The sequence below is a fragment of the Phodopus roborovskii genome, unplaced genomic scaffold, assembly GCF_943737965.1.
Source record: "Phodopus roborovskii unplaced genomic scaffold, PHOROB, whole genome shotgun sequence".
Classification (NCBI taxonomy): Eukaryota; Metazoa; Chordata; class Mammalia; order Rodentia; family Cricetidae; genus Phodopus; species Phodopus roborovskii.
The window spans coordinates 13118828-13136802 of NW_026126567.1; positions in this window are offsets into that span (position 1 = coordinate 13118828).

The window sequence follows — 17975 nt, forward strand, 5'->3', positions numbered from 1 at the left end:
ATCTGTCACCGGACAGCTGTGAACAATGACTATTAGCTTAGATTGCAAGATTGCAGGCTGGCAGACTCAACCTAGCAATGCTACAGGCCTGGAGATGTAATGGGAGAATGAATGGCCAGTCTTGGTCAGGTAACCTTGGGCTCCCATCCTTTGCCATCTTCTGAGGTACAGTCGAAGCACTCACATGTCTCCCAGCCTCAGTTTCCTTACCTGTATAGCTAATAGGTTAACACTGGGAGAGCCATGAGGCAGTGTGTGGGTATTTGTGGACATCCTTTGGTTTCCACACAGAGGGTGTTTTTCAGACCCGCACAGAAAGCTTTGAAACTGTAGCAGTGACTCGCATGAGGGAGAGCACTTGTTCATTTGACTGGACATACTCTTTAGGCCTGGTGTTGTGCTATGTGCTGGGGGCACAGAAAAAAGGTATGGTTGACTAGGAGATAGGGAAAATGTGAGGAGGCTATCACCATCGTTTATGACAGAGGCACATGGGGATGTAGAGGAGGCAATGGCTCCTCAGAGAAGAGCTTCTCCACACCTGGAGGGGGAACACTGGAGATTTCTAGAAGCAGTTTCTGGGCTGAGATTTGAAAGAGGAGCGAGAGTTAGCTAGGAAAAAAAGAGCAGGGAAAGAAGACCATCTAAGGTAGTATGTGTAAAGGTCAGGACAGGAGACCATGGAGGATTTGAGGGAGCTACAGGTGAGTAGAAAGCAGGAGAGAGCAGCAGAGAGGGAGGGAGGGAGAGAGAGAGGCCTGGGAGTAGATTCGTCCCTATCAGTGTGGAGGACACATTCTCTGCCCCAGGAGAGAGATGCCTGGCCTGGAGCCCAGCTGCAGGCTAATTTACAGGCATCTAGTGCCAAGAGTGGCCATGCCACCTGCTCTTAAATCCAAGGCACGGAAGGCTCTGCGCCTTTGTCCAGTGTTAACATGGGCGGAGAAGAGAAGCTTCCCCTGGGATGAGTGCTCTTCCGTCCCCCTCCCCTGGTCTTCCTCCCCTCCCCCCCCCAGCCCTGTGCACACGGCACACACAGAGAAAGACGATGAACCTCTCCACCTTCTTCTTGCCTCTAGTCCTGGCATCTGTCACAATCTGATGTCCCCTCTCTCCTGGGGTTGTCAGGCTAGTCTGCTATAATTCCCCACTTGCCTTCAGAGAGGTGTCTTTTTGAGGAGACAGAAAGATAATCTAAGGGATTCTCGGGAAGCTGTTTGCCCAGGAAGGAGTTCGAACCCCTTCTACTGCTCAGGAAGGGGCAGGTTAAGGTTAAATAGTCAGGGAGCCAGAAGAGAAAAATGCTGCACTCCTATCAGATCATCTGTGTCAAACCCTGTCCCCTCCCGCTTTTCTGCTTGGTTGTTTTTTGTCTCTGCCATCTGTCTGGCAGGCCTCGCCTTCTCCAGGAACATACCTGTGACCATGGGTTTCATGCTCAGTTCTACCTTGTGTCCAGCTGCGGTTGTTGGTTAGTGTGCCTGCCTCCCCCATCACATCGAGTCCAACAGCAGTGAATGGTACCGACGTGCTGGTCCCGTGCCAGGGAGGGACTGACCGGACAAAGTCCTGGGGTGGCGTATGCCTTACCGAGGCACGGGCTCGGTGGGAGGAAGGGCCCGCGTTTGTTCAGTTTAGTTTACCCAGAAATTGCAGTGCTTGTCACCGAGTAAGTCCTCAGTAAGTAAATATTGACCAAATAGTTTTGTACTGTGGACGTGTTTCCAAAAAAAGAAATGCTAGAGAACTCAGAAAATGACTCAGCAGTGGGGACTCTCCCATGGGCACAGGCACTGCAGAGGGACGTGGGATCGAGTTGGGGAAGGGGAATGTGTGGGACAGGGGACTTCCTCTAGTCTCGGGAACAGGAGTGCTGTTTGGAATAGCTCGGCACGGAAGACATTATGTTCCCACCTTGTGGACACTGGCCAGGTGACAACTACTTACCCTGGCCTTCATCACTTGTGACAAAGCACCCCTTATCCCAATGACTATCAGTTTGCAGAGCACTGGCTACTGCAATACTGTCTCTTGAAAGTACAGAGAACATGGCGGGGGTGGGGTGGGGTGGTAGGAGGGAGGTGGGGGAGGGAACGAGGAGGAGATGAGGGAGGGGAAACTGTGGTCCATATGTAAAAAAAAAAAAAAAAAAAAAAAAAAAAAAAAGGACAGAGACCATGGCCCACAGAGGCTAGGGATTTGTTTAAGCCATATTCAACTCCTTGATGAAAAATGGACGTAGAATCATGGCCATAGATTCTATGTTGGCCATCTGTTCCCCAACACACTATGAGTTAGAATTGTAACCTCTTACTTATCGTAAGAGTAGATGGGGTATGTCCCATCTTGAATCTACAAGAAAGGCAGATATCTTTTTAATCGTTTAGCCATCTGTGCTAGTTGCTTTTACGTTGGCCAGATAGCCTGACAAGAAACAAGAAAAAATGGACTTTATTTGGCTTACGATTTAGGGGTTACCATCCATCATGGCTTGAAAGGCATGGCAAGTGGCTCTGCAGATGTAGTCAGGAAGCAGAGAATGGATCAGAAGTCCTACCCTCAGTGACTTACTGTTTCCAGCAAGGCTCTAGCGCCTAAACATTCCATAGCCTTTCAAAACAGCACACTAGCTGGGGACCAGGCTTTCAAACACATGAACCCATGGAGGACATTTCACATTAAAACCACAATGCTATACCTTCATGTTTTGATGATTCATTTCCTACCTATTCATCAGAACATTCAACCATGTATTTGTGACTACCATCTACCTAGTATCTACCTAAATACACACTTAATATCATTGTCTGTTGCTCCACACAAGAATCCATGCATCTTCTCATTTACATACTTGTCTGTCTGTTCACTAACCCATTTATATATTCACAACCTATTCATTCAGTCCATCCACTCCAGCCATACATCCATCTATCTGCCTGTCTGTCCATCCATCCATCCATCTACCCATTTATCCATTCACCCACCCACCATCTATCCATCCATTATTCCCTTAGCTTATTAACATATATCGAATATCTACTCCATGCCACACAGTATATGAAGACACAGGGGCTACAAGGGAGACTGGGCTGTCTCTTTCTCTTGAGGAGCTCTGTCTGTGTAGCCAAGGGATAAATGCAATAATGTTAGTCTGTACAAAGGGCCACAGGAAATCAGAAGGAGCGACTGTCTCCCTTCCATGGCAAGATAAGGACACATATTTTGACTCTATAGGTGACAGTTGTAAAAATAGCTGAAGTGTGGTGTAAACTCATGCCAACGATCACTTTCTGGGACTAAAGGGTGATTTTGGTCATCAGTTGCAGGATGTATGTGCTCATTGAGGTGGACAGAGGTGTCTTGGGATGGGGGGGTTTAAAGAATAGTGAGATAAATGCTCAAAGACAACTTTGTACTGTTTATTTGGCATATGCAACATATAAAGCAGTGCTGAATGAATGTTAAGAAATATGGCTACCACCTTCAGCAGGAGAAAATTAAATAACTAGATCAGCAATGACCCCTCCCTTCCCACAAGGCTTCCACTCGAACTCAGGCTTGCTATTTGAATGTGGAAGAAGTGTTGTTTCTACTGTTACCATTCAGTGGCTAGTACAAGTTCTGCTACTGCATTACACCCCAAGCCTTTCATTGTTTTTTGAGTTCTGAAGGTCCTTTGTTCCCCCTTGTTTGAACTCACAACAAAGACTATTCCAGATTCTCATAGCTTAGGTTGGGTAACCAGTCTTTTGTGGCTTAGCAGCTTCGAGGGTTCTTTGTGTCTACCAAAGACAACTTGGATGAATAGCTGCAAAACATATTTGTTTAAAAATGTCTTGTGTCGGGGATGGTGTGGGGTGGGTGAGTGGGCTGGAGAGTGATGGCACTTATTGCTCAGGAAGAGGACCCAGGTTCAGTTCTCAGCACCTACACAACAGTTTGCAACTCCAGTTCCTGGGTATCCGACACTTTGACTTCCCTAGGCTTCTAAGTGTGTGCATAGTGCATATCCATATATGCAGGCAAACACTCATACACATAAAATAAGTCCTTTTTTTTTTTTTTTTTTTTTTTTTTTTTTTTTTTAGATCTTGAGGCTAGAGGAGTGTGCTGGTTAGTTTTTTTGTCAACTTGACATAGACCTAGATATACCTGCAAGAGGGACTCTTAATGGGCCTGTGGGGCATTACCTTAAGTGCTAATAGATATAAGAGGGCCTAGTCCACTGTGGGTGATCCAATCCTTACGCAGATGAGCCTGGGCTGTATAAGAAAGGTACCTGAGGGGCTGGAGAGATGGCTCAGTGGTTAAGAGCATTAGCTGCCCTTCCAGAGGGCCTGGGTTCAATTCCCCGCAACCACATGGCAGCCCACACCTGTCTGTAACTCAGTTCCAGGGAATTTGACACCCTCACACCAATACAAATAATTTTGTTTCAAAAGAAAGGCAGCTGAACAAGCCAGGGGGAGCAAACCAGTACGCAGTTTTCCTCCATGGTTCCTGTCTCTGCTCCTGCTTGAGTTCTCACCCTGACTTTCCCCCCAGAATGATGGGGACTTGTGTGCCAAATAAACCCTTTTGTGGCAGTCTGAATGTAACTGTCCACCCCCCAAAGCTCATAGGGAGTGGCACTATCAGGAGAGGTGGCTTTGTTGGAGTAGTTATGGCCCTGTTGGAGGAAGAGTGTCACTGTAGGGGCCGGCTTTGAGGTCTCATATATGCCCAAGCCATGCCCAAGCCATGCCCAAGCCATGCCCAGTGCCTCAGACCAGCTCCTGTGTCTGCAAGATGTAGGACTCTCAGCTCCTCCAGCACCATGTCTGCCTGCACGCCACCGCGCTCCCCATCATGATGACAATGGACCGAACCTCTGAACTGTAAACAAGCCAGCCAATTAAATGCTTTCCTTTGTAAGAGTTGCCGTGGTCATGGTATCTCTTCACAGCAATAGAAACCCTAACTAAGATACCCTTCCTTCCTCAAATTGCTTTTGGTCAGTATTTTATCACAGCAGCAGAAAGCAAACTAGAACAGGGAGAGAGCTCAGTGGGGAAAAGCACTGCTATGGCAACATGGAGGACCCGAGTGTGAACTACAGACTCTATGTAGAAACTGGGCTGGGCCATGTATGTCTACAACCTCAGCATCAAGGGCAGAGACAGGCAGGGAGCTCACTGGCCAGCCAGCCTAGCTAAATCAGTGAGCTTCCTGTCAGTGAAAGACCCAACTCAAGGGAATAAGACGGAGAGAGACAGAGCAGGACACTCAGTGTCCTCTCCTGACTTCCTCGAGTGCTCACAGGCATGGGAAGCTGTACATTTAAACACACACACACACACACACACACACACACACACACACACACACACAGACCACATACCCCTGTGCACACACATTCTAATTTGTTTTTGTAAAGAAAAAGTCACAACAGTTAAAAACCTAGTTTGGAAAAAAAAGAATTTGTTCTGGTCCCAAAATAGTAAAATGAGCCGTAGAGTTAATTGCCATGTTGGGTGGTTTTTTTCTCATGCCTCAAAGAACTGTGGGAGTGGTTAGAGGAGCCTTAACACTTTTCATTTGGGTGTTTTTGGTTGGTAGCTTCTTCATCTGAATCCTTTTAAAAATTATTATTATTACTGTATGCTTGTGCATGCATACTCAAAACAACAATTATTATCGTATGTGTGCTTGCGTGTGCCACACTGCATGTGTGGAGGCCACAGGGCAACTGTGGAGTTAGTTATGCCCATCTTTACGTGTGTTCACGGGATTGAACTCAGGTCTCCAGGCTTGCAGGGCTAGACCTTTACCCACTGAGCCGTCTTTCCAGCCTTTACAGCCATTTCTTGCCAATGGAAATCCACTCGAGTTCATTTGAGTTGTTGCCTTCCTGTGGCTGCACCTTGGAATGGTGACTCTTCCCCCTCTGTGCTCTTCCAGGACCCACCGCTTTCTGCCATGTATGTGCTGTTTTACACGTGTTAGTGTTCTTGATGCTTTGAAAACGAAAATGGAAGCATGCATCTGAGTAGGCAGGAATCATGCAGAACTCAAATATGGAAAGCCCTAATGGAAGATGGGAGGGAGGGCAGGAGGGAAAAGGACCAGGCAATATAATTTTTAGTTTCTTCTTTGACAATTTCACACTTATATAGTATATTCTGGTCATAGTCATCTCGTATCCCCCTCCCACCCCCATAAACCCTCCCCCACTCCCAACAAGTCTTATTCACACCGTCACATCTTTGTTTTGTGACCGATGGCCCAGGGCTGCCTGTATGGGCATGTGTGTGAGGCTATCCACTGGAGTATGGGCAACTCGCTGCTGGATACACCACTGAAGACAGCGTTATGACCTGCCAATAGCTTCCTGGGGAAAGGCCAGGCCCCATGGACCTCTCCCTGACCCACAACTGAATACTGACTGGTTCTGTGTAGGCATCTACAGAAGCTATGAGTTCAACATGAGTGCAACAGCCATAGCACACCCAGGACACAGATTGTTATGACCTTATTCTTATCATTTGGCACTTAAATTCCCTCTCCTGTGATATTCCCTCCCTTGTGATATTCCCTGACCTCAGAGGGGATGTTACAGATGTCCCTTCAGTCTCTGTATTAACTACTGTTTGTTGCAAGAAACTCCAGCAAGTCAGAGGGCAACACTAGTCTATGGGTATAAGTATCCATACTTAGAAAGGAATTTGACAGCATATCCATTGAGTAAAATAAGCAGTACATTCATCCCCAGGGTCCATGACCTTCCCAGCCATGGATTTTGACCAGGCCCTCAGTATTAGTCATGAAATATTTCCTGATCCAATCAGAACATAGCTGGTTACCCTCATAGCAGTATTAACACTGTGGCTTGTTAAGACTCCCCAAGACCCACCTGAGGCAGGGTTTCTCTATGTAACAGCTCTGGATATCCTGGAACTCATTTTGTAGGCCAGGCTGGCCTTGAACTCACAGAGATCTGCCTGCCTCTGCTTCCTGAGTCCTGGGATTAAAGGTGTGAGCCACCACCACCTGGCTGAGCCTGGTGAGGCTATTGATGGCTCTTCTCATAGCTGTTTCCATAGCAACTTCCATCAATATAAAAGCTACCCTGCTCAGTTCCATCCCATTTCTATGTCCTGTACCCAAAGTACATGGTATCCCAGCAGTAAGATCTGACTTTCTAGTTTTGGTGGGCAACCAGAAGCAATAACAATTACCTGCATTGTTTTTGGAGGCCTCTGGTGCCTTGCTTGTCAACAACTAGGGAAGCTGGCATTTGGATTTTGTTGAATAGCTCATGCCTTCTGGATTGCATAATCCACCCATACAAGGCGCTTCCATTTAAACTTAAAAAAAAAAAAAACTTTTATTTTTGAAATGATAATATAATTACATTTCTCCCTTTCATTTCTTCCTTCCAAATTCTCCCATCCCCTGCTGTCCTTCAAATTCATGGACTTTTTTTTCCCACTTACTGTTATTGCATGCGTATATGTAATTCCTATATATAACCTTCTCAGTTCATATAATATTACTTGATTGAATGTTTTCAGGGCTGGCCATTGCACTGGACACCAATGGGCATACTCTTTCCTGGGAGGAGCATCTTTTCCAATCCCAGCCTTAGCTGCCGGTAGTTTTTTGAGGGATGAGGCCTCACGATCTTTTTCCTGCCCACTTGGGCATATTCACTAGTGTCTTCCTCGGTCAGCTCATATGTAGGCAGTCATGTTGGTGAGATTTTATTGATATAGCCTCTGACATTACTAGGAGACACAATCTCACAGCAAACTCCTGGACCCCTGTCTCTTACAGTCTCTCCACCCCCCTTTTCATCATATTTCCCGAGTCTTAAGTGTAGGAGTGTTTTGTAGATGTGTCCATTGGGGCTGGGCCACACAACTCTGTATTTTGATGGATGCGGCTTTCTGTAGTTGTGAAGAGAACTTTCCTCGATGAGAGTGAAGACACTACTTATCTTTGGAACAAGGACAAATGTTTAAATAGTTGTTAGGGGTTATGCTGGGATAGTAAATTAGTGGTTGTAGAGTCTCCTCCGGTAACCATTTCACTAGAGCTGAAGTTAGATAGGTTTCCAGTACCGGGTATAGTTTCCGCTTTGGTGAGTGGGTGCTAAGTCCAATTGGAGAGGGCTGGTTACATCCAAGGTATGTGTGCCAGTCCTTCACCCTTAGGGTTATTCAACTCCTTTTTATAATATTCTATTTTTAATTAGGTTGTAAAGTTGTAGGTTTCTCTATTGCTTCTTCATAGATCCTTAGTTTTGGTTAACGCCCTGTCCCCTCCTATATCCAGTCATCCTCAGGCAATGTGTTTTCATTTCTTATCTACTTTGTCACCAGCTGTGTGGCTCAGTCTTTCTTGGTGGCTCTTAGTTGGGTCTGATAACCCTGTCCCATCTATTTGTTCCTTCAGCTTTGACAGTGAGAATGGCTCTCCTATTGCTAATCTTGGCTGGATATTCTTTCAGCTCTGCCCACATGTGCCCCAGAAGTCCCTTTGATGTAGTATCTTAAGTTGAGGGATCTATAATGAGTGAGGGTTCTTTGTGGGATTTTTTTTAATTTAAAGATGGGCTCTCATGTAGCTCAGGCAGGCTTTTAACTTGCTGTGTAGCCAAGGCTTGCCTTGAACACTGTATCTTCCTGTCTCCACCTTCCAGATGCTGGGACCTTAAGTACCCACTACCACACGTAGCTTCTTGAGACTCTCAAAAGCCCAATACTACACCAGTGTCTCATACTGACATCTAAGTCACAATGTCACGATGTGGACATTAGTTTCTTACTCCACACCTAAGGAAACCAAGGCCCGGAGAGGCCAAGTGATGTGTCCCCATCACAGACTGTGACCACCTGGCTTCCAGAAGTGTACAAAGTGCCTAACTGCAATTGCTGCTCTGTGTACTTGCAGTGTCTCTAGGTCATGGCCTTCCCTTTCTCTAATCAGAAGTGGCTTCCAAGCCTTTCCATCCTTGAGCAGGGTAGTAGTCTCCATACACTCCAATTTTATGTCTATAAAACATCAATGTGTGCCTGTGGTTGGTCTCCAGTCACCGGCCTTGGTGATAACAGATGTGTAGTTAGTAGAAACGCAGCCTTCACGATGGCTAGGGTCAGCTCCATCAGGCAGGAAGCAGCTGCCTTGGGCGCTTTCTTCCTGTTCAGGGAAAGGGCGTGAATAAGGAAGGGCTACAGGCTTCATAATACAGCCTGTCACTCAGACAGGCCTTAGAGCCTTCTGATTGGCTTTGATCCCCAAAACCAAAGCTTTGTCCATATCCATCCTATAGAAATAATCAGATACAGGAGAGATGGAGAACGAGCAAAGATTATGGCAGCAAAGGAACTGAAAGACAAATAGGAGGTCTATTAGTAAGGGATCGGTTGGATAAACGAAGGGTTGTATAGTGATGCCTTCCTGAAGGGAAAAAGGAGGTTCATTTACTGTCCTGTACTTTTGGGACATTTTAAGTATTTAAATTACATGTATGTTACATATAATTCCATTTCATCCCTTAATGATGCAGTGGTAAACAAAGAGCACACTTTCTCATGCCACTCCATCAATAAATAATAATTAACAATAGTTTCCCAATATCATCTGTATTCAGATTTCTCCATTTGCCTCCAGAAGTCTCTTAAGGTTAATCTGTTCAAGCCAGACAAAGACCATGCACCCCATAATAAGAATCTAAAATTTATGCCCTATTCTTGGTGGGATAATTTTACATGAGTTGCACAGATCTTTGTTTTATCTCCTTGTTAATCTTCCAGTTCTTTCCTCCTCCCATCCCCTCTCTCCCTCCCCCTCCCTCCCTCCCTCTCTCCCTCCCTCTCTCCCTCCCTCCTTCCCTCCTTCCTTCCCTCCCTCCTTCCATCCCTCTTGCTCCTCTTTGCTGCCTTCCTTTCTTCCCTCAATGTTTACTAATAAGCTTGTGATATCTTAGGCTGGACATTGGGGATGTAAAGACAGTGAAGTCAGACCCTGGCCTCGGGGCTGCACAGGCTGGTGAGTGAAAACAGCTCATCTGATGAATAATTACAGAGTAGCACATGAGTGGCATGCCAGAGAGGAAGGCTAGGCATCCCACAACTGGGCAGCTTCTTACAAACAGCAAGGGAAAGGAGGAAAAGTCAGCTTGAGAGCCCAGATGGAAGCTGCTGGCTACATAAGGCAGAGTTTCCCTGGTCGTGACGTAGGTCTGAAATCCTTGTAGTTTCTTCATCGTTATGAGGCAACAGGAACTGATCATTAAAATCTTCATCCTCCAGCTGTTGAAGGTCTGGTTTTAGTCCTCTTCACAGTTCTTTGAAAGGTTCTGTCCCAGCCCACATCCCCCATTCCAGCCATCTCTCCATGACCAGACATTGATGGCCAGAGCCCTGGGAGTGCCTGGCCTGGGAGTGTGCGGAGGGACACAGCCTCGTGTGGCAGCCCATTTTGAATGTGCGTGTGTCCATGCACTGCTTTCATTGTGGTGATCGGTTCCCAGCCGGGACAGTCACCTGATGAGGGACTATCCTGCTGTGGCTAATAGCCTGGGATTTGGTTTCAGAGAAACCTGGCTTGAAATCTTGGCTCTGACACTCATTACTGTGTGGCTTGGGAAGATTCCTGAGTCTGATTTTGAAGAGCTCTGAAATCTAGGCGTTAGTCCCCTAATGTGGAAAATTATGCAATTTCCCAATGTGGAAGATCAAAACTGTAATGCTCTATGGACATCCTTCCTTCCCAGAGCCCTAGCCATTCTTACACAACATGCGCCCTCTCTGCCACTGCCACACAAGGGGGTCGGAGGCACCATGCAAAACATCCCATGTGGGTTGAAAGAAGATCCCGGAGGAAGAAAGTCCCTCTGCTAAGGCCAGCTCAGCCTTTAGCTTGGTTCTGGTGACGGTGTCTGGAAGGTTCACCACCTCTTTGAGGTAGGGGTTGCATCCAGGGGCAGCTGTCTTTCCAAGCAGCTGGTTCAATGACCTCAAACAAAGGTCCTCTGTTTTCTGTCACAGGCGCCACTGTGGCTGTAGCTTGGCAGAGGAGAGATTCCGAATGACACGTTCTGGGTTTAGATAACTATCCCCCAACAGTCCGCATTTCACTTCCTCATTTCTGTAACTGCACACTGTGGACTGCAGAGTTCTCCAGGGGAGTGTGCTGACACTCTGCTCCTAAGCTTGAGAGCTCTGGCCCCCAAGTACACTCAGCTCCCCACCGTCTGTCCCCTGCAAAGGCTTTGGTTGGGCTAGCGGCAGACTTCCAGAACCATCAATTGTCAGAGCTGGATATGGTAGTTAAGAGGTCTAAATCCCTCCCTTCCAAGAAAGGAGACAGAGGGGGAAGAGTGACTGAACCCATTAGTGTTAAAGTAAGGGCCAGAATTCTGGGACCCCTGACTCCTCAAGGCATTGGGTGAGCATTGTCCCAGCTGGCCCGAGTGACACACTCATCCTCTCCCATGTGTTAGTCGTGTCTATATCTCTTCTAGGATTCCTATGTAAGGCAGTTTGAGCAAACGTGGACACACAGAGTCCATGGGAACAGATAACAAGGCGTGTGCTAGGAACAGGGGTGTGGCTTCAGTTGCTTTTTAGCCTCCTCTCTCATTTGCTGGCGTTTGCTCATGAGGCTCTATTGAAAATGTGACCACATGGTCCATCCTGGCAGCACTGGCTAAGCAAGCGAAAACAAGACTAAAAGGGAATTTATTTTGTCTTATCTCCCTAAGCGACATTGCACAGGCTTCTGTGTTTAGCCCAGGGTGACATGTGTACTCTTCATTGTCTAGTTTCCTCACACCCTATTCTCTGAAGCTGCACCCTGCCCCCAATGTCTGTAAACCTTAACAATGACTGGCCCCGTTTGAGTCACATGGGTGTGGATTGGGCATTAGCTGAGGTCAGAGATATGCTCGGCCTGAGTCACATGACCATCCATGGACAGAAGGGTGGTGTTGTGTGTTGGTGCCGCTGCAGCATTGTATGTGGTAGGAGAACAGGACTGCAGGGACTTTCTGAATGGACAGGTGTGTGTGTGTGTGTGTTCGTGCATGTGTGCATGCGCGTGTGTATGCATATGTGTGCATGTATGCTTGTGTATGTGCGCTTGTGCATGTGTGTATGCTTGTGCATGTGTGTGTGTATATTTGTGCATGTGCGTGTGTGTGTGTGTGCACGTGTGCGTGCAGAGCAGCAATACTGGGGAGATGGAAACCTACAGGAGCCTCACAGGATAAGAAGAGGCCAGAGACAGCTCTGATGTGATTAAAAGTGAGGGCTGGTGCTGGTGACTGCGCAGGAGTCCAAAAGAACAGGGCATCCTGAGAGTCAGTTTGGATGGATGTTATCTTTAAATCCAGGTTCCTGTCATCTCTGACGTTCTTTTAGGTCTGGTGGAATTTAAGTTGGGTTTCTAGGAATGGATAGAATTTAGGCAAGGAAAGGGGAAGCTGTGGTAAATACTGTATCCCCTAGGGACCATTCACGCATCGGCTTCCACAGAGGGACAGACCATGGAAGGAGCCAGGGCATAGATTTGGAGAGAGGGACCTAATTCCAGGGCTTGTGGTGTAAATCCAGCTAAGAGAAGCAATCCAAGGTGGAAGACTTCAAACAAACCATTTGTTTTACTTATATTGGAAAAAATCCCAAACCACATTTGTTTTTCAGATTTTTCTCTTTCCAAATAAATGATCACATCTGATTTTGTTTGCTGGAAACAGGATCTCATGGAAGCCAGGCTAGCTTCAGGTTTCCTATGTGGCCAACGACGACGATGACTTTGAATGTCTGACGATCTCACCTCCTGAGTCCTAGGATGACAAGTGGGCACCACCATGCCTGATTGCATGTGGTACCAGGGACCTCGCCCAGGGCTTTGGGCATGGTAGATTCCACTGAGCATGCATCCCAGGCCCCGCAGCTGGGGTTGTCAAAACTGTTGTTCAAAATTGTTGGTTTCTTTGTTGGTTACAGTTTACTGCTTGTTGGAGCCCTACTCCTTAAAACCCTGAATATACCCTCTCATTTCCAGTTCCTGTGCCTCCCTCTGGCTTATTCACTTGGCAAATCCCTACTAGTCCTTCAAACACGATCAAATTTTCCTTGGATAGGAAACAAACTGTGTTGAACACATCTCCCGTTTTTTGCAATTAGTGTACGGTAGGCGAGTGGGCATATGAAAGGAAGAGATTTCTATGTCGTGCAGGGGTGGCACTAGGGTTTTCTGCCGGTTATGAGTGAAGATATCAGAATGCTCCAATGCAAAGTTAATTAAATACATAGAGCTTTACTTTTCTCACACATACCTATTGTACCAGACTATGTTGACTCCTCATGGGAGCCCTTTCCCGTGGGGAGAAGTGGACTGGGGTGGGTTGGGGTGGAGGTGAGGGAGGGGGGAGGTGTCAAGGGGGGATGGGAGGAGGGGTGAGAGGGAGAACTGTGGTTGGAATGTAAAATGAAATCAAAAAATAAAAAATGAAAAAAAGAAAAAAAGAACTTTGTAAGCAGGCAATTGGCAAGTGTGGCATGGATTCAGTCAGCGGGCCACGGACCTGTCTCAGGATCAGTAACTTGTACAAGGCAGGAAAGGAGGAGGGTTAATGGTACGAGCTATACAGAGGTCTTCTGGCCACGTCTAGTAGCTACCTTAGCTGCAAGAAAAGTTGGGAAGTCAGGTAAGCTCCTCGCCTGAGAAATGTATTTGTTTGGTTGGCGGGATGGGGAGGGGGGTGGGGCGGGGTGATGGGGCCGCAGAACCACGCAGGAGCTGGCCACCTGCTAGGCGGTTGGTCCAGCTGAAGTAGTGAGGTCCAGATTCTGTGAGAGAGTCTGTCTTGGAAATCAAGGTGAAGAACGAGAGAGGAAAACATCTGATGTAGACCTCTGGCCTATGTGCATGTATATGCACACAGACACACAGAGGCAGACACGCCTGCACATACATGTGCACACAATTTCAAAACTGGATGACAAAGAGAGAGGGAGTAACTGTTAGCCAGGCAGTCAGTGGCACCCACTGCCGGGTTTCATCTCACACCCTAAGGTCAGATTCACGATTGGGCACTATCTTCAGTACTGTGAAGCATGGCACCATCTTAAGTATTATGAAGGTTGAGTTGAGTCATTACTGTTTACTTCAAGAGTGGGATGTGGCAGAACAGCAAGGTTGGTGTGTATTTGCTATCCTGAGTCTATACTGTTGACTGACCTGTTTCCTGGACCATTGGATGAAGGATTTGAGCAACACGTACTTTTGTGCTTGGTTTCTGCTTGGGGTTGGCTATTTGGAGGCAGAAGAGAAGAGGGTAGTTTCTGAATATTTATTCCCTGGACTCTTTCCCCCCGGGGTCACCATGACTTATGCTATATGTCCTTTCAGTAGCCTACTCAGTCCAGCTGTCCACGCCTTTTCAAGCCTCTGGCAGTGGTTGCCCTTAACTCGCTACCTACACCTCTGTAAACAGCACTTGGAATAAATGACCCAGGCAATGCAATCTAAGTTCCACATCTTTCCAGGAAAGATGTGGACAAGAGTCTAACACTTGAGGTACTTGTGGGAGCAAGGTTTAGAACGGCTGATGGAAAACTTATTTTCTCTTGCTAGAGTTTAAGTTCTTCACAGTCGAGAGGGACTCGAGTGCTTCTTCCACTCTGGGATATTTGACTCATACGCCTTCTGGAACGCGATCAAGCACACGATGGTGTCCGAGGAGGTTCATACGTGTGTTCTGCTGTGAGGTGTTTTAGATGGGGAGCTCTCCAGTATCATCAGAGGGAGGAGTGGATAGCACTCCTGGTTCAGTCCAGATTGTATTGCCAGGCCTCTGAGAGCTGTCGTTCCCCAAGGCTGTGGTTGGAAGTGGTTGTGCAAGTGTGTTAGACAGATAAGTGTGCTCATGCCTGTTGGGTCACGCTCAATATATCCTTCGCATCCGTCTGCTTCTCTCCTCTCCAGGCCATTGGTCTACACTCTGAAGGTGGGTGATATGCAATTGGATTTGCCACTCACCCACATGAGTGTTGGAGGAGGTGGGGGTGGCTATCCAATGTCTTCAGTGTCATTTCTTCACCATTAGTGAACTTGCCAATCACCCGGGCACCCTGTCCAATTGCTGCTGCTGGTGATCTAGGGACCACATGTGAGTGTTGGCCACACGGCCTTGCATCATCCAGCCACTAGCTCTATCCCAATAGATATACACTTTACATGTGTTTTATTTTCCTTGTAATCTGATCAACCCATTAGAACTTGGAACTTTTAGCAACAACAACCCAACTCCTGAGTTTGTTTGTTTAGCTCATGTCAACAGGGGAAAGGTGTTGGTTTTATAACAACGGAAGGACAGGGATATGGTCTCAGAACGTCAGACTTCAGGGACTCAAATGATGCCACGGCCACCATTTATCATGATCCCTTCCTGATGACAGGCCCTTTTTGACCTTCTGGGCCCCTCGTAGTTTTTACTTGTACACAGGCTTCCTCTCCTGGCCAGACCTCTGACCTCTGGAGGCCAGCACGGCTGTCTCCTCTGGGTCAAAGTGTGTTCCCTCCTATGGGGAAGAGGGAGCAAGGAGTGGGGAGGGGGACAGAGAGGAGGGAGGCTTATAAGTCTCAGGAAACTTGCAAGGCTCAGGAGGTGAGGCTCCCCTCCAGGTAGAAAAAGCAGTAAGCAAATGCCATCCTCAAGCTGCACAGAGAGCTCCAGCAACCCAGCATTTGTGATGAGTCATCACCCATGCTAGGTGATAAATATGCCTGAGTTAATCCCACTCCTGTAAGCGACTTCTAGTAAACTTATTGGTTTGTCAAGCTGACTTTGGGAGGGACCGATCGTTTGGGTCTGTTGTTGGTGCCTTAGCTTGGGTGCATGGATATTTGTCCACATCTCTAGAGACAGTCTCAGAACCATTATCACACTCACTGTTGTCATTTCTGAGGTCCCACGGCCATCCATGTGGCCCTCAACATTCAGGTACTGGTCATCCCAGGTACTGGTATTTCTGAGGTTGGCCCCGCATGCGCCTTCAACATTCAGGCAAACTGCCTAGACATCATTCCAGGGACTTGTGTGCATGCGCAGTGTGGCCACATAAAGTATGCGTGGGTTGGCTACATAAGTCCTCTCCCTCCCCCAGTTCGGATGCCCAACCCTCCTAACTCTCTCCACGTTTCTTCCAGACAGACCCGTGCACACCCTCTCTCCCTATTCTCGACTAAGAAAACTCTTAAGTGGGTTTTGTTATATATCTTGTGGTGTGTTCTCGCACATTCAGTTATAATACCATCTACACAGGAGAACACAACAGGAAAACGCAGCTCTTTCTACCAGAACCTGACTGGTCCAGAGTGGGTTTTATGTGTGTCCCTGTACCTGTCTAGATGCACTAGTGTAATGGCTCTCCCCTGCCTGGGGAAGGTGAGTGCCCAGGATGGGCAGCCCCCACCCTCAAGAGAGGGTGAAGAGAAAAACTCCTTGAAGGAAGTGCTAGGCATGCAAAGGGTCCATGGTTGCGATGGATGGACCCAGCAGCTGGCTGCTCTACCTGCTGCTCTATTCTGCAGCCTCATGAACCTTGCCTGCCCAGCTGAATCTCTCTTCTAGGTCCGCCATGCTTCAATCATTCCCCCTGGAGAAACCCAGCTTGACACCATTTCGCTGGGTGGTTAAAAGGACACGGCCATCTTCTGTGTTTTTCATTCCTGCCTGTCATCGGGGCCTTTCCCTTTGGTTTCTCCAGTTAGGCATTTGATGGTAGCTCCCACTGACTTGCTTGAAGAATTCGTTTAAATTGCTCCGGAGTGGCAAGCCTAACTGCGAGGGTGGTAAATAGCAGGAGGGAAGTGCAGCCACCTGTGGAGACAGCTGGGGACATTCGTTAATGGGAAGGACAGGACAGCATGGGGATGATGAGGGCCAGGTGCTGGGAATGCAGGGAGAAAAGACTGTATAGGGACCAGAATGAGTCAGCTGTGGCTGCTGATGCTGAATCTCTCTCTCTTTCTCTCTCTCTCTCTCTCTCCTTCTCTCCCTCTCATTTCATCCCCTCCCACCTCTTAAATGTTGTTACAAGTTGCCTTGGTCATGGTGCTTTATCATATGAATAGAACAACAACTCAGACTGTAGCAAAATAGAGAGCTGACTCGAGGCATCTTGACCTACAGAGCACGCTGTGCATGCCCTTAAGCCTCACAACCACCTCTCCCCCACCGTTTACAGCCCTAGAATTCAGGAAGAAGAAAGATGCTCCCAGGCCAGCCTTGGTTCCCCTCCTGGTGGCTGGAGTGAGCCTGTAGTGCCTGTTCTAGATTGCCGACATTCTAGATTGTTCCAGATTGCACATTCAGAGGGACCCCTCCTTAGGTGTGCTACTCTCAAGAGTTCTCAAGGCTCTCAAGAACCTTCCCTCTTATGAGCCCCAGAGCCTCTGGCCTCACCAAGCTTGACTTGTCACCACACGCAGGAGGCATTTTGCAGGCATGATCTGGCGGCCAGCCTGTCTGGCACATTGTATTTCTAAACAAGAAGCTTGACACCCACGCTCCTTAAGTCAGAACACGGGATTCCGAAGTGGCTCTAGGAGGGGCAGCTGCCTGATGAGTCTTCCGTGTCTTCCGCATAGAGGGGTCACTGTTCACTAGGTAACCTGCCAACCAATCACAGCCGGCAGGCTTCCACTACATGAGTGGTTGCGCATGTGCACTAAAGCAGACGCTGTTCCCTGAAACCATCTCTGGGGTGGTTCATCTCTTGTCGGAGGACGCCCCAGTAATAACAGCAACGCAAATGTGAACACGGCAGAGACTGATGGGCTGGGTGATCTTCTAGAGACACTTTACACAGTGGACAAGAATAGGCTTTGACCTTGGAGAGTCTCAAATAAATTCTAAGTTCAGCATGACATTGGTCACGATCCTCGGATTAAACCAGATGCAATGAAAAGTAGCCGGC